Here is an 18,593-nt window from a genome sequence, read left to right on the forward strand (position 1 = left end):
CGTACTTTCCCTGTCAAATATTTCCAGATGCATACAAAAAAAGTTCTGTGAGTTCCTGAACTCGTTTCTGTAGAAGAAATCCTATCTAAACCTCCACCAGGTTTAAAATCCTTTGAAGTGTTTTCAGGGCTTGAAAAGAAGCTTGGGAGCTTATCTCTTGATGTTGAGTTATACCTACAGAAAGAGCAAGAATCACTTGACAGGCTAAATCAAATTATGATGAATAATATTCATGTTGAGGATGATATTGATTTATTAATCAGTGAGAGCAATGTTCCTCCTCTGCGTAATCCAATTAGTTGCGATAAACTAAATGAATTAAAAGAGGAGTTTAAATCTCAGTCATCTGAGTGTATCATCTCAAAGCATGAATTGATTCGTTGCTCAATTCCTGATACTTCTTATCAAGATAGTAGTATTGTCTTCTTTTATGAAGAATCTAGGACGTCTCTTTTTATCAAAAGAGTTTCCCTTCGTAGTACTAAAAAATATCTGCAAAAACTTTTTTTTATAAGTTGGAAAACAAGAAATCAGAAACACAAATCTTTTTGGGTTCTCTTGAAGTTCTTTGATAGACTTATAAAAACAGTTCCTTGGGTGTTTCTCAACACTACAAGATTTAAGAGTTGTTGGAAAGAAACTCTTTCTTGGTGCCTTGGTGAGCAAGACATTGTCCACCTCAACACAACTTGGTTGTGTTGAAAGTGCATCCTCACCAAGAAATGCCCTGCTATGTATACGGTGGGGGAAGCACAACAACTGGGGCGCACAGATTATATTCAGTAAGGCTGTAGAATTCAATTGGACTTTTCTAAAAAGGTATTTCTATAAACTTGAGCAAGTTTTATGTTTTTATTACTTGTTTGAGTACTTATAATGATCCATGTATCTTGATTACCGTTCAGTTCTACCTAACTTGATATGTGTTTAAGGTTCTTAAATTTTTAGGTTTGAAAACATTAGTTCGGGATGTTTGGACTTCATGGTACACATACCAAGTATGCATAACATAATTTAAAACCAAAATCCAGGGGTTTAAGTTGGCAAACCCCGTCTACATACTGCTCCAAGATACGGAAATTCATTTGCAAACTCGTATGCATACCTGATGTCGATATTCGGTAAACTTGTTTTGGCCGTATCTTCTTCGTCCTAACTAGGAATGACCTCATTCTTTTTGCATTCTCTTCCTCTTTGAATTCTATTCAAAATGGAGGTGATAATTATTGAATTTGGATGAGTTAATATTGGTTTTTTTTTCTCTCTTGTTTTTGAGTGTTTTGCTCCGCTTCGTTGCACTTGTTCCACTTCTCTTGGACTTGGGCACTTGGATTCATGGAGTAGTACTCTTCTAAGATCATTTGTAGATTTTCCAATAATGTTGTTGGTGAATCACAAAGAAGGAAGTTCAAGAATGGGCAGTAGTACGCATTACTATGAGATTCTTGAATGATCACAATCATTTTATGTGAACTATGGTGCATGGTCGTTAATGACTTTGTATTTTCTTATTTGAAAATCTTTTTATACTATTTTGGTAGCTATTCTTGGTATAAATCAGGGCGAAAAAGATTGATTCTACTCTCTAAGGACAAATCATCTTATATGTGCATTACGAGTTTGTCTTGATGCCTAGGAAACTTCTTAAGAGAATTTATTCTTGTTGTTGAGAAGGATAACTAGAGTTTGGAATAGCCATTATTGTGATTACACATAGCTATGTCCAACGTTTTCATCTTCATGTTTTTAGATTTATTGGTTTAAATTCTAAATTTGTTTGGAAGATGATTTTTGCAGTATTAATCTTTATGGTTTTATATATTGCAATATTGTTATGGGATATGTGTGTTTACGTCCGTGAACTATGACTGTCCCATACCTTGTCAAAAGTAAAGTCTTTCGTATGTCGATATGTATGTATTGATAAAAGAATGAATAGACTTTTGAAAAATACAAAAGTTAAGCCTATTATGACAATTATTGATGGAAGATAGGTTAAAATCTTTTGTTTGCAAGGATTACGTCTATTGAATGTCGTTACGCGAATAGTGATGGAAAATAGAATGAATCCTTGTGTATTTCGCAGTATTGATCTTCCCTGATCCACATTCTTTATGTATTACTGTGAGACTCCACAAAGTGTCTAATGTTGAGCACTAAACGACCAAGTTGATTATTTTTATGATTAGATTTGTTGTTGTTCCGCGAGATACTTTATGTCTAGCATTTTCAACTAAATTAATCATCTTGTTTGGTATTTAGTTATTGCTCCGTAAGTTTTCTTATGACGAGCATCACCAATTAAATTGATTACTCTTTTGTGATTAGTTTGGTTGTGAATTCCGATTAGATTAATTATGAGCTCTCTTGTGATTAATCTAATTGAGTATTTTCGAGTCTCCATAAGTTCACTTATGTTGAGCATTACCGGTTAAATTAGTCATGAATTCTCTTGTGGTTAATTTAATTGAGTTTTTGGATTCAAATTCATACTAATATGTGATTTGTTGTGTCCAATAAAATCCTTCTTTTCTTTTGAAATTAAGGTCGCTCTTGTTGTTCTTTCGGGAATGACATCAAATGGGGAGAGTGCTTTTGAACTTGTGCTTAATGGTCATATCTTGAGGGGTGTGCGGCTGTGGAATTTTAGAGGGGTTATCTTGTATCTTTAAACTCCTTGGTGAATGCATTTATCTTCGGCTTTATGATTGCACCAAAATTAGTTGGTATGTATTTTTTTCCTTTTGTCATGAAATGTCTCTCTCGGAAATTTCATTATGATCCCATTCTTGTACCTTTGCCAATTTTATTGACAAAAAGGGGGAGAATTAATATGTAGTTCACAGTACAAATACATATGGTTTTCGGATCATTGTGTTAGGGGGAGTGGTTTCCATGTAAGATGGAGTATTGACTAAGGGGGAGTGATACATATCACCATAGTATTATTGTTGAAGTTGTGATACAATTTAACTTTGACGTTGTGTAATAATACTATGACACTGTATAACAATGATCGAGAACTATGTTTTCTCATTGTTATAGCTACGGATCTTCAACAACGGTGATGCTAAACTTACAACCTTTGGGATCATTGGAGTACTTGGAAGTGACGAAGATTTCGAGGAATGTTGAAGATTAGACATGTGGAATGGGAGCTACTAAGGTTTCTTTATCTTTTTTGTATTCCATATGTATTGATAGTTTTGTCACTAAAATTGACAAAGGGGGATTGTTAGAGCATTGCTCGGTTGAACTCGCATGCGTTGCTATCTCAAGCATGTTTGTCAATGTTAGTGATCAAAACTATAAGTCTTGATTTCTAGTCTATTATAGCTAAGTCTCGGACTAGAATAGAAAGTGTAGTTGAGCTCAAGGACTTCATGGTGATTCATCATACAAGTAGAAGAACTACTCAAGGAACCGGTGGAACTTCTCGACAAAAAGGTATGTGAAGACTTGAACTTATCTATCACTCAAAAATCTATCTACTCTATCTCCTACTCTTTGAGACAAGAAGTCGTATGCTATATATATAGACATTGATTATAAATATTTGGTATTTCGAGCCGAGTATACCTCGCCTATCTATATCTCGAAATATGAGTTGGTAAGCTTTTCTCTTTAACCAAGTTTATCTTTACCATGTGACGAAAGTCATGATATGTTTCAATCATCTTGAAAATTACTTTGACGGGAAATGGTGTAACAACTATATAACGTCCTCTAAATTCATGGTTGGCATTTGATGTGGGAGAGGAGAAATTTAGAGCCATCAGCACTCCTGATTTCATTCTTGACCAGATTCCGCATAGATTTCAACACACTGAGACTGTACAATTGTTAGAAATTGATGGTCATCCAGCTCTATTAGGCAAAATAAGAAGAGATATTGCCAAGATGTGGTTGTTTGATGATGATTACAAAAATGGTTATAAAAGTAATACTTGGAAGGAAGTTACTATTGAATTGCCCTTCTATTGTAACTTGTTATAGGGGCGGCATGGTTTACTAGAGGGGCGGTAGTAAGATAGTAATGTCCCTCTAGTTGGTTAGGGGATGTCTTATAGGGGGTGTAAATTAACTAGATTACCCTCCCCATTTTTTAACCTAAACCAAAGCTAAATTGAAAACTCATTTTCTTTCTTCTTCTCTTCTCCTCCTCCCATCAACCGTAACCTACATTAAAACTCAAAATTTCATCGTCTTCGATTAATCGACGATTCGAAAATTAATCAAGTGTAGTGTAATGACTTATACGAGGTATGTTTTGAAAACGAAGTTATGATTTGGTTTATTTTGTTCGATTTAAGTTTATTTTCTATCGAAAATTAGGGTTTTAGATGAAAATTGAAATTTCTGGGTTTATGTGAGTTACGGTTGATTTTAGCTCAATTACGAACCGTAACTGGAATAGTTCAATTACCAACCGTTGGTAATAGTTCAATTACCAACCGTATGTTCTTATATCTGAGAATTTTCTTCAGTTACGGTTGGTAACCATTTTAGTTTACGAACCGTAACTCAGTTACGGTTGGTATCGAGCATTTGGTTACGAACCGTAACTCAATTAAGGTTGGTATTGAGCATTTGGTTACCAACCGTAACTGAGTTCCGGTTCATATCGAGCATTTAGTTACCAACCGTAACTGGTTTTACGATTGGGTGTTCTTGAAATTTAACCAGTTACGGTTGGTAGTTCATCTTTTACGAACCGTAACTTCGATTTAGGGTTGGTTATGAGCACAATTCCAACCATAATTAGCTCTGAAAATGTAAAAAAATTGAAACTTTTACGTACTTTAGATAACTTTGACCAACAAAAAGCTAGTTGAGACTAATTTAGAAGTATACCCGGTCATTTTCAGGTCCTGGTTCTTCATTTTGTTGGTTAATTTCTTCAATTGATTGAGATCGACCTTCTCCTTTAAACCTTTTTTTTTAACTCTAAAAATCTAATTTTGGTTTTGACTTTGAGTTAATATAAGTGAAATTAATCATTAACACTAAACTTGATTATCATCACTAAACTAGGTTATCAATTATGAGGGTTAGTTTATCATTTTCAGTATTTTTCTTATAAGGGACATCTTGAATGATTATGTAATGATCCTTTTTTTCCTATTAGAATGCCGCACTTCTAATAAACCATGCCGCCCGTATAACGGCTTACCTTTTATTGGGAGCATGATGGAGACTATTGGACTGGTGGGTATTCTGTTCGTTTTCACTCGGTTATGGGAACAAACTTTATGTTCCTATACTTATATCGCTGTAACGCAGTTGGGGATGGTTATTATTTTGCAAGTAAAGTCTCACAATATTCTTACAACTGGAAGAAAAAGATTTTTGCGGAGATTAAAATCAACGGGGTCTCATCCTCAATTCCATATCTTAACTATGTATCCTGTGTATCTGCTTTCACGGAGAGTCTTTCACCTATTAAGTAGCTAGCAAACAACACTCAAGACCTCCTTGGCAAGCATGTGACGCTGGATTTGTTAATCGAAAATTATGATGTTTGCTTCTGACATGCAATGAAATCGAAGGATCCTATCTATACTGCTCGATACTCTATGCACTTGCTATAGTCACTTGTCAGGTGCCATTTAAGTTCGGATGTGCTCGTTGAAGGTCACATGGCGGTCGAGGTGTTAGGATACTTAAAAGTCTTTGATCAGGTACCTAAATATAGTTTATATAATGCGTTTGAGAAACAAGTGTGATGCATAGTCTTAGGCTTATTGTAGATACCATTTCCTACATCTTACACGTGGACGGTGATTAAAAGATGGAGCAAGATAATAATAAAGCAACTCGACACACTACATCAACTCTAAGAATACTTAGAAACTAAGCAAATGGCTCTTTTGTAATAAACAAATATCTCTTTTCCCTATAAAGCAGCGGAGAAAAGAGGGAGAGGGGGTTGGTTTGGAGGTCGACCGGAGAGACGAGGGAAAGAGGAAGAAACCCACTACCAAGAGGAATATAGCTGGGTTGTTCTACTCTCTACCTTGGTTTCATTGAAGACCTTCAATCATTCAACACCCACACTTTCATGATATATTTCCAGAGCTTCTTCAATGGAGTTCTATGAATGTAATCCATAAAACATGAATAAAGATCTCAATCGTCCTTTACCCGTGGATGTAGATATTTTGATATCGAACCACGTAAATCACCTGTGTTAATTTGATCTTATATTTCTGCACTTTAGATTTTGCTATGATTCATGTTTTCATTTAATTTGTCTATTGCTTTGTCTTTTTAATCACTTGGTTGTGAACCTAGAAAAATGATGTTCACAATTTGGCGCTAGAATCAGGCTATGGGTAAAGAATTTATTCTACCTGTGCTTTTAGTTTCTTAAGCATTCTGCTATTATTCCGAAATTAATTTATTTCTATCATCTGAGATTTCATTGAATCGTTGTTTTCAGACGGAAAGTTTGTTTGGCTATCATCAAAATCCAACATTTACCATCTGAAAAACCATAATTATTATTTTTTTCAGTATTTTATCAATTTTCTAAAAAGATTTTCAATTATAAAACCCATTTTTATCCATTTCTTTGAGAGTTCAGTCAAGACTCCTCGTTGCTTAATTTTTCCCTTCGTTTTACTTTTGCCGGTGCACTATAAAATGGGTATTGTTATACCATTGTTTCCTTTGATATTAGCTTTCAAAAGCAAGATTTCATAGTTACTTAACACTTTGTCTTACCATTGCTAGATCAAGCCTTGATCCACCTTTCAACTGTTTGAAAAAATGATTCAATTGTAACTCAAAATCTGAAGTGCTCAAAATCTGTTTGTGAAAAGATTACAATGAAACCATTATTTGAACTGGTTTTTTATGGGTAATTTTAAGGCAGGTCTGTTGGTCTACAACCCAATACTCTTCATTCCTAGTTGGTGTGAACGGATGTTTTATGAACTAATTGATCTTTGCCGGAATATGCACCGGATTTGTTATTTTTATTGCATCCATTCTGTCTCCCTTCATTTCTTGCTTTATTTTTAAAAGAACAGAAAATGAAAGTTTCTGCATTTTTCCGGATTTAGCACTGTTTAGCCCAAGCTCTTCGTTTCGAATAGAGAATTCTATTATTTTCTTTCAAAACTTTAAGATATTATTAGTCAAACCACTGTATTTTCTCTGCAAAACTACTTTATCATGTCTTATCTTACTGATGTCCTAGTCTTTATGAATTAATCTGACAAGTTTTGTAAGGTCTGACAAACAAGTTTTCGATTAATCATGTCTCTAGTTCACACCAAAACGATGCAAGCTTTCAACGATGCTGTAAAGACTCCTCGTAACCACAACAGTAGGTGGTCAAGACGATGAGATGCTACATATATGTAGCTCAGTTCCTCCAGTAGACGATGATGGCAGGATTGAAGTCCAATGCCAGAGTTCACCCAAGTGGACGATGAAGTACAAAGTCCACCAGAGGACGAAGCCATGCAGCGATGAGCAAAGTCCGATGCCAAAGATCTGCTAGCGAAGACCTGCACGATGATGTCTTCGGACCAACCAAAAGTGGCAATACAGCCAGCTCAAATCGTAACGACGGAGGAATAAGAAACCCACTACCTCTGAGGATAGGAATAATAGTTGGGTAGTATTACTACCTTCGTTCCCCCACACCACCGGTATTCCTCAGATGATGTACCTGCGTTCCCCCACTCCAGCAATGGTGTACCTTCGTTTTCTCCGGTCCAGCTTTCAATCTTCATTCCGATGATGACAGGCTGTTGTAAACCCAGACGCTTACTACATACCACCTTTGTCTCTACCGTGGTTTGGTCAATTGCACTCATTCGGAGGAGGGGGAGAGGGAGGAATAAGAAACCCACTACCTCTGAAGAGAGGAGTAATAGCTGGGTAGTATGACTATCTTCGTTCCCTCATTCTCATCGGTCACTCGAAGTACAAAGCTATCGATGAGACAAAACCTTACAACGATGATTCAAAATCCGAGAGGAGGACTGATATCAAAGACGATGACACCCGAAGACCAGACACAACGCAAAATACGAAGACGGTGGACGGAAGCCAATTTATGGTGATAACCGGCGCATCCTTGTTACAAGGTAAGCTGAAGACGAAGAGACCGTCTTACAACAAATGTTACAAGGTGACATCTGTTATGATGGCCCAAAACCGGCGCGTCAACAGGCGATGACCTTTGAAAACGAAGAGCTGAAGTCTTGCTACGAAGGCGATGTCCAAAGTCTTCTCCTCGACAATATCCCTTAATACTTGTACAACAACCCAATCCACAACCATGTGAGGATGTGCCAAAGCCCGAAGACTCTGATGAAGTTCTAGCCCCTCATTCCGGTGATGCCCATCCAAGAAGAATTGCCAAGATAGAACAATGGTGGAAACACGAGTCAAGGGAAGTTGCAGTTCAACTAAAAGAGTTTGGCTCAAGCTCAGTTAAAATCAATTGTCGCAATACAACTAGAAGCCACGGTTTAACCCAAGTCTGATGTCGACTATGGCATGAAGATGCCAAGTCTGATGTCAACAACGATGGGTTAACCTAATTTCTACACGAGGAGTTAATTACGAAGCATACTTCAAGAAGGTCTGTGACTGGCACGATCGTAATGAACGAGGTTGCTGCAGTCTAGTTCAGTCCAAAGTCCTAAGCTTAGATAGGACGATCAACAAATGAAGAAGATAATAACTCTATCCCGGTTTGCAAAGTGATGCCGATGCCTAAGAAGTACAAAATTCACCCAAGTACAAGTCCAGTGACGACGATGAAAGGTCTAACAGTGTACAACTCAAGCCCGATGACTCTTCTTCCACACCGATGATACAGAGCACCAGCCGAAGTCCGATGCTGGTAATGCTTGCCAAAACCCGAAGCCGACTGCAGATGCACCAAAGAACGCCAGCAACGATGAACCGAAGAGCCGAAGACTGACGTCGATGTTTCAAAATCCGGCAACGACGATTCAAATCCGCAGACGAAGACATAAGGATGGACGATGGTTCAAAGTTCAATACCGACGATGCAAAGTCATGCAAGGTCTGAGGATAATGAACCAGAGTCCGAAGATAAGGACGAAAATGACTCCAAGTACAACGATGGTGGTCCAACGTACCAAGACGATGATGATGCAGGCTTCCACCATTCAGGTTCCAACAACGAAGGCTATGATATTCATCGAACACTCAGTTGACGAAGGTTCCACCAACGCAGGCTCTGCTGACGAGGAACCAACAACGAAGGTTATTCAACGGTGACATGCACCCGCTATTCTTCGACCATACTTCATGAATAAACGAAGATGCTCCACACCAAAGAACAAAGTGAACCCGCACACTACGACAACCCTGATGACAAGGAAGATTCTAGTCTTCCCACAACAATCCGAAGTCTCTCCACGATGATTCATAGCCCAAAAATGATGAGCACATGCAGCGGTTCTGGGTTGTAGAACTCGAAGTTTTTGTCTCTATGAATACAAGGCACATGCAGCTCAGCTCAAGTTCAAGAAAGCTGCTTCACAACAATCCGAATATACAAAGCCCCTTGATTAATCCAAAGATGGTTTCATGTCACTGGTGTGACATGAATGATGCAGCTCCAAATATCCATTCCAACAACCATACAGCTCCAATAATTGCTATTCGTTATCATTGCTCACCTGGTGCTCATACTATAGGCACGATGCTACAAGGTTGCTATAATGACCAATTGATCGACGAAATCCATCATTGTAGTCTCTGCGACTACAGTGATGTGCTTGCCGCAAAGAATTCGTTGAAGCAATCCTGAAGCTATTGGATGTTACCGTTGTTGTTGCAAAGATATTGCGGCCCCAAACGAAGTCCCTCCGCGGATACAAGAATGGGGCAATGTCGTGAAAGCGTGTCCATGCAAGCTGAGAAAAACGAGGCACAGTTGCTGAGATTTCTTTGCTATGGCAAACATGCCGCTGACGATATTATGTGGTAAAGAGGGAAGGCTGAAGAGCCTTCGTTCTCAATCTAACTTCTATTCTTTGGAAAATTGTACAAAGTACGATGTAGAAAATGCGAAGACAGTTTTCCCTCTAACTTCAACTGACGCCACAGTCAGAAGAAAAGGGGCAAATTGTATGTGTATTCTTTTGGCGAATAAATTGTATGACGACGAAGAAGTTACTCCGGTGTGCTTTTGGTATACTTCTATTCTTTGGCGAATTTTGCAAGGATATATCAATAACCCGAAGGACAATCCAATGAAGGTGATGCAATGTTTTGATACGATGCAACACCAGACAAAGATCCAAGGTCCGATGACAGCCGGAATCTTCCACGATGTCCAGAGTCCAGGGATGAAAAGTTACAGGTGACGATGGTGTAGAGCTTGATTCAAAGCCAAGTTGATTCGGAGATGCAGTCCATCACTCCACATACTTCTTACATGTTTTTCAACACAATTCACAATGACGAAGCATGGTCCGTCCCTGCCCAACTCAACTACGAAGATTCAAGCAACCCTAAGATCTAAGCTCCGCAGTCCTAGTGAGGGGATTACGACAAGTTTTTCCGTTCATCTCTTTGCACGTATACGACCAACAACCAAGTATCTTCGGAGGTGCAGCGAAGATAAAAATCTATTCCTCCAACCCTACGATAAAGGTTCACAAAACCACTGTCCAGTTTAAACAAAAGATCAAGCAACAGTCTTTTACAAAGACTCCAAGTTTAAAATTGGCAGTATCAGAAATACACTACCAAGATTCTTTTACAAAGACTCAAAGCTTTCATGCTGACGAAGATGCAAAGCCATGTCACGAAGGGGAATGGCTGACGAAGAAGCTCTTCCATGTCACGAGGATGCATGGCGGACGACCATGCAAAGCGATGTCACGAAGGGGCATGGCCGACGTTGATGCCAAGCCATGACAAATATCGCTGCTTGGTCTAAGCCGTAATAGACTTATCTTCGACAGATAACCTGTTGAGGGAAGGACTACTATACGGCTCACATTATTGACATGGTCAAGTAATCCAAATCTCAGAGCTCACCTTCAGCCAACGTGCAAATTACGATGCCAACGATCAAAGTACCCAGAGTTTGATTCCGCTGGATCGAAGTACAACACGAAGGTGCAAAGCCCAGTGGAGAAGGTGCAAAGTAAATAAAAACTCAAAACTGAAGTACCAAAGTTGATGTCCAGTTCAAGCTTAAAGATGAGACAAGAACAAAATGGACGAGTCCCAGGGAAGCATAGCTCAAGATATTGTAGAGCCCGGTGAGGATGATCTCCAAAGACCGATGAGCCAAAGTCTTGCATGGACGATGATCCCCGAAAACGACGATGTCAAACCCGAAGATAAAGCTTTTCACTTTCGTTTCTCCACTCCAATGATGTAACTCCCATTTGTGCTAGGATGCCAAAGTTCAGTTGTGAAGTAGTTTGAAGCTCGCACCCCCATGAATGCGAAGCACTTGCAGTAGCTCAAGTTCAAGTAATGATTGCTCCCAACAACATAGCCAAGGTCATAGTTTCTATAATGATATGTAGCTACAGTGTAGCACCATTCGTCGATGCTAAAGTATCAGAGAGGCTATGTCGCAGAGACACACGATCAGTGGGGCAACAAAGTTCGAAGAATCAAACGACAAGATTCAGTACCTTCCCTAAGCAACAATGATGATGGCTTACCTCCAGACACAACCAACGTCTCGGAAGTCAATTACAAGATATGGGAAGACGAAACAGTTCAGTTCAAAGGCCATACCAGTAGCAGAAGCAGCAGCCACGCCATGCGGCAAACCTCATTCAATGTATCAGCAAAGATTTTGCAAGAACAAATACTTTTGCTTCCACAAGCTTCAACAATCAACTTCTGAAACCAAAAGGGGGCATACATACATCACACCTAACTACAGAGTTTGCAAATACTGAATACTCCTTACATTCCTTACATTTTATTTATACTGGCATACATTATCACGCACACAACATATTTCGCGTACTTGGTACATGTCTTACATTTTTGTAAACTACATTCTTACAAATCTCAAAACACCACCGGTCTCATATATTCATACTGGGTAAAGCGCTCACACGCAATCTCTCCGGACTCCCCCATAAGCGTCTATGGGTGTACGACCTGGGGGAAGGCTTCCATAAGAAAGAGATGCCAACATGACATGCCTTTGGCAGCTCAGTGGAACGGGTGTTTGCAAAACATTCAGTTTTACACTACGTTTTCGGGAGATTTTCAAACCCCCATTGTTCGGTAATCTCCTGGCTCGAGATTGGCCAACGGGGTGACAGGTTCAAACACTCATCTTACCTCTGCGACAATGGATTTACGATTCCCCACAATGCAGGGGCAAGATCAAACCATACAAATACTTAATAAATTTGTTACTGCTCATACGATGAATTTACCTTATTTATTATAATACAAAAAACTCTTACGAAATGTTGTCCACTTACATTTTTGTGCCAGATAAATTTAAGTAATCCTACGAGGCCCATGTATGATCCTTGGCTCAAGCAAAGAGCCACATGAGCATGAAGACGAACATAAGCAAACTGTGGGAGCTGTAAGGAGGAAGGCAAGCAAACCAATAAAGCTGGATGTAGACAAGACCAAGAAGCTACGAACAAGTACTGGTACGTATCAACAAAAGAGATGTTGCCTGACCGACGCCGGAGCTGTTATGTGAATAAAGCAATGTTGCTGCCCAAAGTTTTTGTCGCTGCTGTCAACAATCCTGATGTGCCAACAAAGCGATATTGCTATGATGCTGAGATCCACTTATGCCGCCTGACCGACGCCGGAGATGTTATGTGAATAAAGCAATGTTGCTGCCCAAAGTTTTTGTCGCTGCTGTCAACAATCCTGATGTGCCAACAAAGCGATATTGCTATGATGCTGAGATCCACTTATGCTGCGTCTCATTCTCGGAATATGATGGATGAAGATCCACTTATGTTGTTGAGACGCACTTGTGTTATTGTTGCTGTGGCAAGCCCAACTCTGCTGTAAGAATGAAGGCACGGCTGCTGCGATCAAGCTGCTTCCTCTAAGTGATGGACGTAGCTATTACCACCCGCTGGAGTCATTAACCCATGTCGCTGCTCATTTGATTACCCGAAATGAGACTCACAAGCGACGACGATGATAACAATAGCAACCTGATGATAGCTCAGGCCATGCAACATAGGCGATATGTCCAATGACAGCGATGAAATCAAAACGAAGCATAGTTCACCCAGAACTCAGCACCAATCCCAACGATAAGGAGCAATTGAAGGAAATGGCAACCGAAGTATGGATGAATAAGACATGAGTGATTTTTTCTCAAGGATTGTTTAACAACAACCCTCAAGAAAAGGGGAAAATTGTAGATACCATTTCCTACATCGTAAACGTGGACGGTGATTAAAAGATGGAGCAAGATAATAATAAAGCAACTCGACACACTACATCAACTCTAAGAGTGCTTAGAAACTAAGCAAATGGCTCTTTTGTAATAAACAAATATCTCTTTTCCCTATAAAGCAGCGGAGAAAAGAGGGAGGGGGGGGGGGGGGGGGGGGGTTGGTTTGGAGGTTGACTGGAGAGACGAGGGAAAGAGGAAGAAACCCACTGCCTCCAAGAGGAATATAGCTGGGTTGTTCTACTCTCTACCTTGGTTTCATTGAAGACCTTCGATCATTCAATACCCACACTTTCATGATATATTTCCAGAGCTTCTTCAATGGAGTTCTATGAATGTAACCCATAAAACATGAATAAAGATCTCAATCGTCCTTTACCCGTGGATGTAGATTTTTTGATATCGAACCACGTAAATCACCTGTGTTAATTTGATCTTATATTTCTGCACTTTACATTTTGCTATGATTCCTGTTTTCATTTAATTTGTCTATTGCTTTGTCTTTTTAATCACTTGGTTGTGAACCCAGAAAAATGATGTTCACACTTATTACTTCATATGTATTTACAAATCCAATAAGTGATATGCATTGTCTTATGCTTATTAGGTTGTGCTCCCTTAATTGTTACCATTGAGTAATGTTTTGATTTATATTGTACCATTAGGTCACTTTTTTTTAAAAAAAAACTTCAAATTGGGCTTATTACATGGATCTAGCTAGCTTAGAATGTTAATAATACGATCTCCTTTGGGTGCAGATCAAGATCATTAAATACACTATGAAAATTCACAACATGAAGGAACAGGTACTTGTATTAACTAAATCACCGCATTTGAATAGTTGGTCAGTTTGACACCCTGGTTTGAATTAAATTCCTACAAAAATGAAACATTAGGTCCTGCATAGTTGCGAGTAAGATTTTCATATGAAAGGACCTATTATTTCATCCAATCATGTCACTGAGACACATTGCCTGCACTCTGGTTAAATAAGACCTAGTACTATTTGCAGGGGAGTTACTTCAAGCAGTGATTCTCTGTTGGTTTAAATAAATAAGTATTTGATGGCTGGAGTACATCGAAGTTTATTGTAGTTCAAATGTTCAGTAATATGCCCTGGTTGCTGTTGTTGGTTAAATGTTCTATATGAAAGGCTGAGGCTTAGTACCATGTCTCTTTTTTCCTGTGAACCTGCAATCTAATTTTGATGTGAGTGAGTGGTTTCTTCCCTAAGATATTCTTCTGCTAAAAGTCAAATTTATGCATTATTATTAACAATACAAACTAAATATTGTTGTTGAAGTACGTAAACTTGTATGGCTTTCGTACATGTCTGCATTCTGTTTGCCCAGTTATTGAACGTTAGATTTTTCTGTAGAACTTATGGCCAAAAATGATCAGGCCACAACAAGACAAAGAACTAGAATTTCTCTCTTCCACGTATTTTGAAGAACATTCAATTTGGTAGATAGTTAAGTCAAGGTACCCTACTAATAAATTGTTTGGTTTATGTTTAAGCAACCCAATATTTTTACACGTGGTTTTGCTGAAAATCGTTCATTCTACTTCTTATTGACAACAAGTTTGGTATTTTTGGGTGTTTGTTTCATATTTTTAAGATATTCATTTCTTTTCAGCTCTTCTATATAAAGAGAGAATCCCTCTCAAGTTTTAACCATATCGGAAATCATATTTTTCTTTCTCTGTGAGTCTTGTGTGTCCTTCTCATTCTTCTGCAAAAGTTTATTTCTGTCTGAAGAAGTGAGAAAATCACCCATATGCGATCTTTTGCCTAATTTACTTACTGTATAGTTTTCGGTGGCATTAGTTAATCATTTGCAGTCAAGCTATTAGAATTATTTTACTGTCCTTTGTATATATCCAAAGTTTATACAATGGCAAAAGAGATGAGGAATGTTCTGTGTTGGGTTGAGGTTGCACCAGCTCTTGTAATTTCTCCTACAAAATCTTCAAATTCTCCTACATTGGAGACGATCTTTGAAGGAGTCGATGAAGAGTATGATGAAGATTAGTAATAGATATGTTTGTTTTTCCTCTTTAGTCCTTTTTCCTTCTTTTTTTTACACTTTTGATTAGCGTTTTAGGGTAGGAAAAAGGATGGATGATCTCGAATATAGCGAGTTTGTATGTAAATTATGAGCAGCACCTTGTGTATATTATAAACTAAATATACTTAATTTTCTTATCTACATTTTCATATTTAAAATTATGTCCTTTCTTCCGAGTTTAGGACAACATTAGTTGCTTGCCTGATCTCAAAATGTGATGTTGTTGAGAAAATGTTCCCCCTGGTGGAAGGATACTATGAGGGGTACATTTTGATCGATGTTACATCAGATAAAAGTAGATTGTTGTATTAGTATTACAATCAAGAGTTCCATAATTGTTTCAGAAGCTAAAATAAAAAATAAATTTCCGTTGCCGGGACTTGAACCCGGGTCTCTCGGGTGAGAGCCGAGTATCCTAACCACCTAGACTACAACGGATCGGTGTTCAGTTGTCCGATTTCCGGTAATTCTACTATACATTCCCGTCCAACACCTATGCTACTTTTAGGGATGTTGAAAGTTTTGGTACTTACTTTCTATTGTTTGTTTTTCTTTTTCATGCAATAACCTTAATAGTATGTATGTTTCAGTGCTTGGTAAATCGGAAGGGGCAAATATTATGGCATTATCTATGTTTAGAGTAATCTTTGGTGAATCTGTCGTTTTTCAGCTAGCTGCTTTTACTATATTGCACTTGTCAAAATATACACTGCGAAATTGGGATGTTACAGAATTTCAGCAAAAATTGAGATAGTTTCATCGGGCCGAAATTGACATTTCCATAATTACATTGCTTTTCAGAAGACGCATTGCATCTACCCTAATTAATATGTTTGTGTACGAGCTCCTTTATACACTGATTTGCACTAGGATAATTCTAGATTTATGATTTTGTAATTAAAAGTGCAATTAAAATTCTAAAACTTCCATAATTACAGTGCTCTTCTGAAGATGCACTACATCTACCCTAATTAATATGTTTGTGTACGAGCTCCTTTATACACTGATTTGCACTAGGATGATTCTAGATTTATGATTTTCTAAAACTGATACGACTGGGAAAAATCACCGTCACTAGGCAATCTTTTTTCTTGTTAGTTTAAAATCATACAAGCATTAAGCTTGTGATCACCGTCAGATTGTGAGATTTTTGATCTGCCTCTATATAGAGCCTTATACACATGGACCAATTTTCAAGTGGATCCAATCTGTTATAGAATAGACCGTATGTTTATCAATAGGAAATGGGAAGAGATGTTTCCTGACACAACTCAATGCGCTAGACCGAGACCCACCTCTGATCACAGGCCGCTGCTTCTTAATACACATGGAATCACTGGAGGTCCTAGTCCCAACAGATTTGAAATAATGTAGATGGAGGATAACTCTCTCTATGGACTTATTAAAGATTGGTGGGAAGGATATGAGGTTGAAGGAAATCCGGGGTTTATTTTCTAGAAGAAACTTCAACTGCTCAAAGGGGAATTGAAGAGATGGAACTGGGAGCATTCTGGGAGTGCGAAAAGAAAGTTGGATGGTTATCAAGAGCTTATAGCGGACATCGACAACAAAGATGAGAACCATTTAATTACTATCGAGGAAAGGTTTGAAAGAATTAATCTTAAGAATGAATATAAAAAGTGTGCAAATTAGAAGATTTGAGGCTAAAACAGAAGAACAAAAATAAGTGGTTCGATGAGAGAAATAAAAACACGAGTTTTTTCCACCGGAATGCCAACCAAAGGAGGAGACAGAACTTTATCAGTTGTTTACTTATTGATGGGGAAATTCAGGATGATAGTAGGCTTGTTCAAGAGCATATAGATGGGTTTTTTTCGGAGTTCTATAAAGAAGATGTTTCTCACAGGCCTTTTTTGGATGATGTGCAGTTCGCATCAATTTCTCAAGATGATAACAACGGGATAGAGATGCCTATTACAGAACAAGAGATAATGGAAACTATCAAGGAAATGGAGCTAATAGTGAATCCGGAGTCTTAGTCCATTTTAAATCTTGATATCACTCTTTGAAAATTAATTTGCTTTATTTTTATTAAATTTAAAAATTATTTCCTTCATAAGTCTGAAAAGAACCTATTATTTACCACTATTACAACAACTTTTGGAAAAACATCAAATTTTTGGCGCCGCCGACGCGGATTTGTGTTTAAGTAGCATTTTTAGATTTTTTTTTTATTATTATTTTCATTTGTTCCTTTTTACGTTTCTTTGGGTGTGTCTTTGATTTGCAGGTTTGAAGTTGGATACTAAGGACTTGGAACAAAGCTCAAAGCTAAAAGAATAGAAAAAAAGAAGACAAATAAGGATTTAGTTTTATTATTATTTTTTTTAATTTTTAATTTTTCTTTTTATTTTTAAAATTGTATTAGGAAATTTTTGTAATATTTTTTCACTTTACTTGGACTCTGGACTTTGGACAATTTATTTTAGGGAAAATTGGGAATATGTCCCATTTTCACTAATTCGTTTGGGGATCTATCCCATAACGGAAAAAATTAAGGAATCTATCCTAGAGAGAGAGAAAAATTGTTAAGTGGCTAACATCCCACATGTGTGGGCTTACACATGCGACAGATTCACTTTTTTACCCTCAACCTTTAGATGAGCGACACATCACCCAACATATAAATCAGCGCCACATCACCTATTATGTCGATGAGCGCCACGCATTATGAAATACGACGGTTAATTATTTACCTTAATACCTGAAATGACATTTTTACCCTCATTTAATAGAAAAAATACGGAACAAACCGTCTTCATCATCCTTCTTCCACTGCTACCGCTACTTGTATGAGTAGAAAAAAATAATGATTTTTATTTATTGAAAATTAAGGAAAAAATTAAGATAATAAATATTTTTCTTCATTATAAAAAATGATAAACATAATAAAATTATCAATGCAAATGAAAGAAATTATTAAATCAAGTTTTTCTTTATCTTTATATAATAATTAGTAGTATGTCTTGAGATGTTAACATAGAAAGAACAAACAGACTAGTTAGGCTAGTTCTAGTACTACTGTCTAACATTTAACCAAAGATAATTAAACATTGGTCTAGCAACACCTATCTCCACATTTGCTT

The 18,593-nt window shown here is 37.7% G+C and overlaps 1 non-coding gene across 1 annotated transcript; it reads right to left on the reverse strand.

The window, feature by feature from the left end:
* Positions 1 to 15,851: 15,851 nt before the first annotated feature.
* TRNAE-CUC lies at positions 15,852 to 15,924 on the reverse strand. The gene has a single exon. It is a non-coding gene; the product is annotated as a tRNA-Glu (tRNA).
* Positions 15,925 to 18,593: the final 2,669 nt, after the last annotated feature.

The sequence above is a fragment of the Papaver somniferum genome, chromosome 11, assembly GCF_003573695.1.
Source record: "Papaver somniferum cultivar HN1 chromosome 11, ASM357369v1, whole genome shotgun sequence".
NCBI lineage: Eukaryota > Viridiplantae > Streptophyta > Magnoliopsida > Ranunculales > Papaveraceae > Papaver > Papaver somniferum.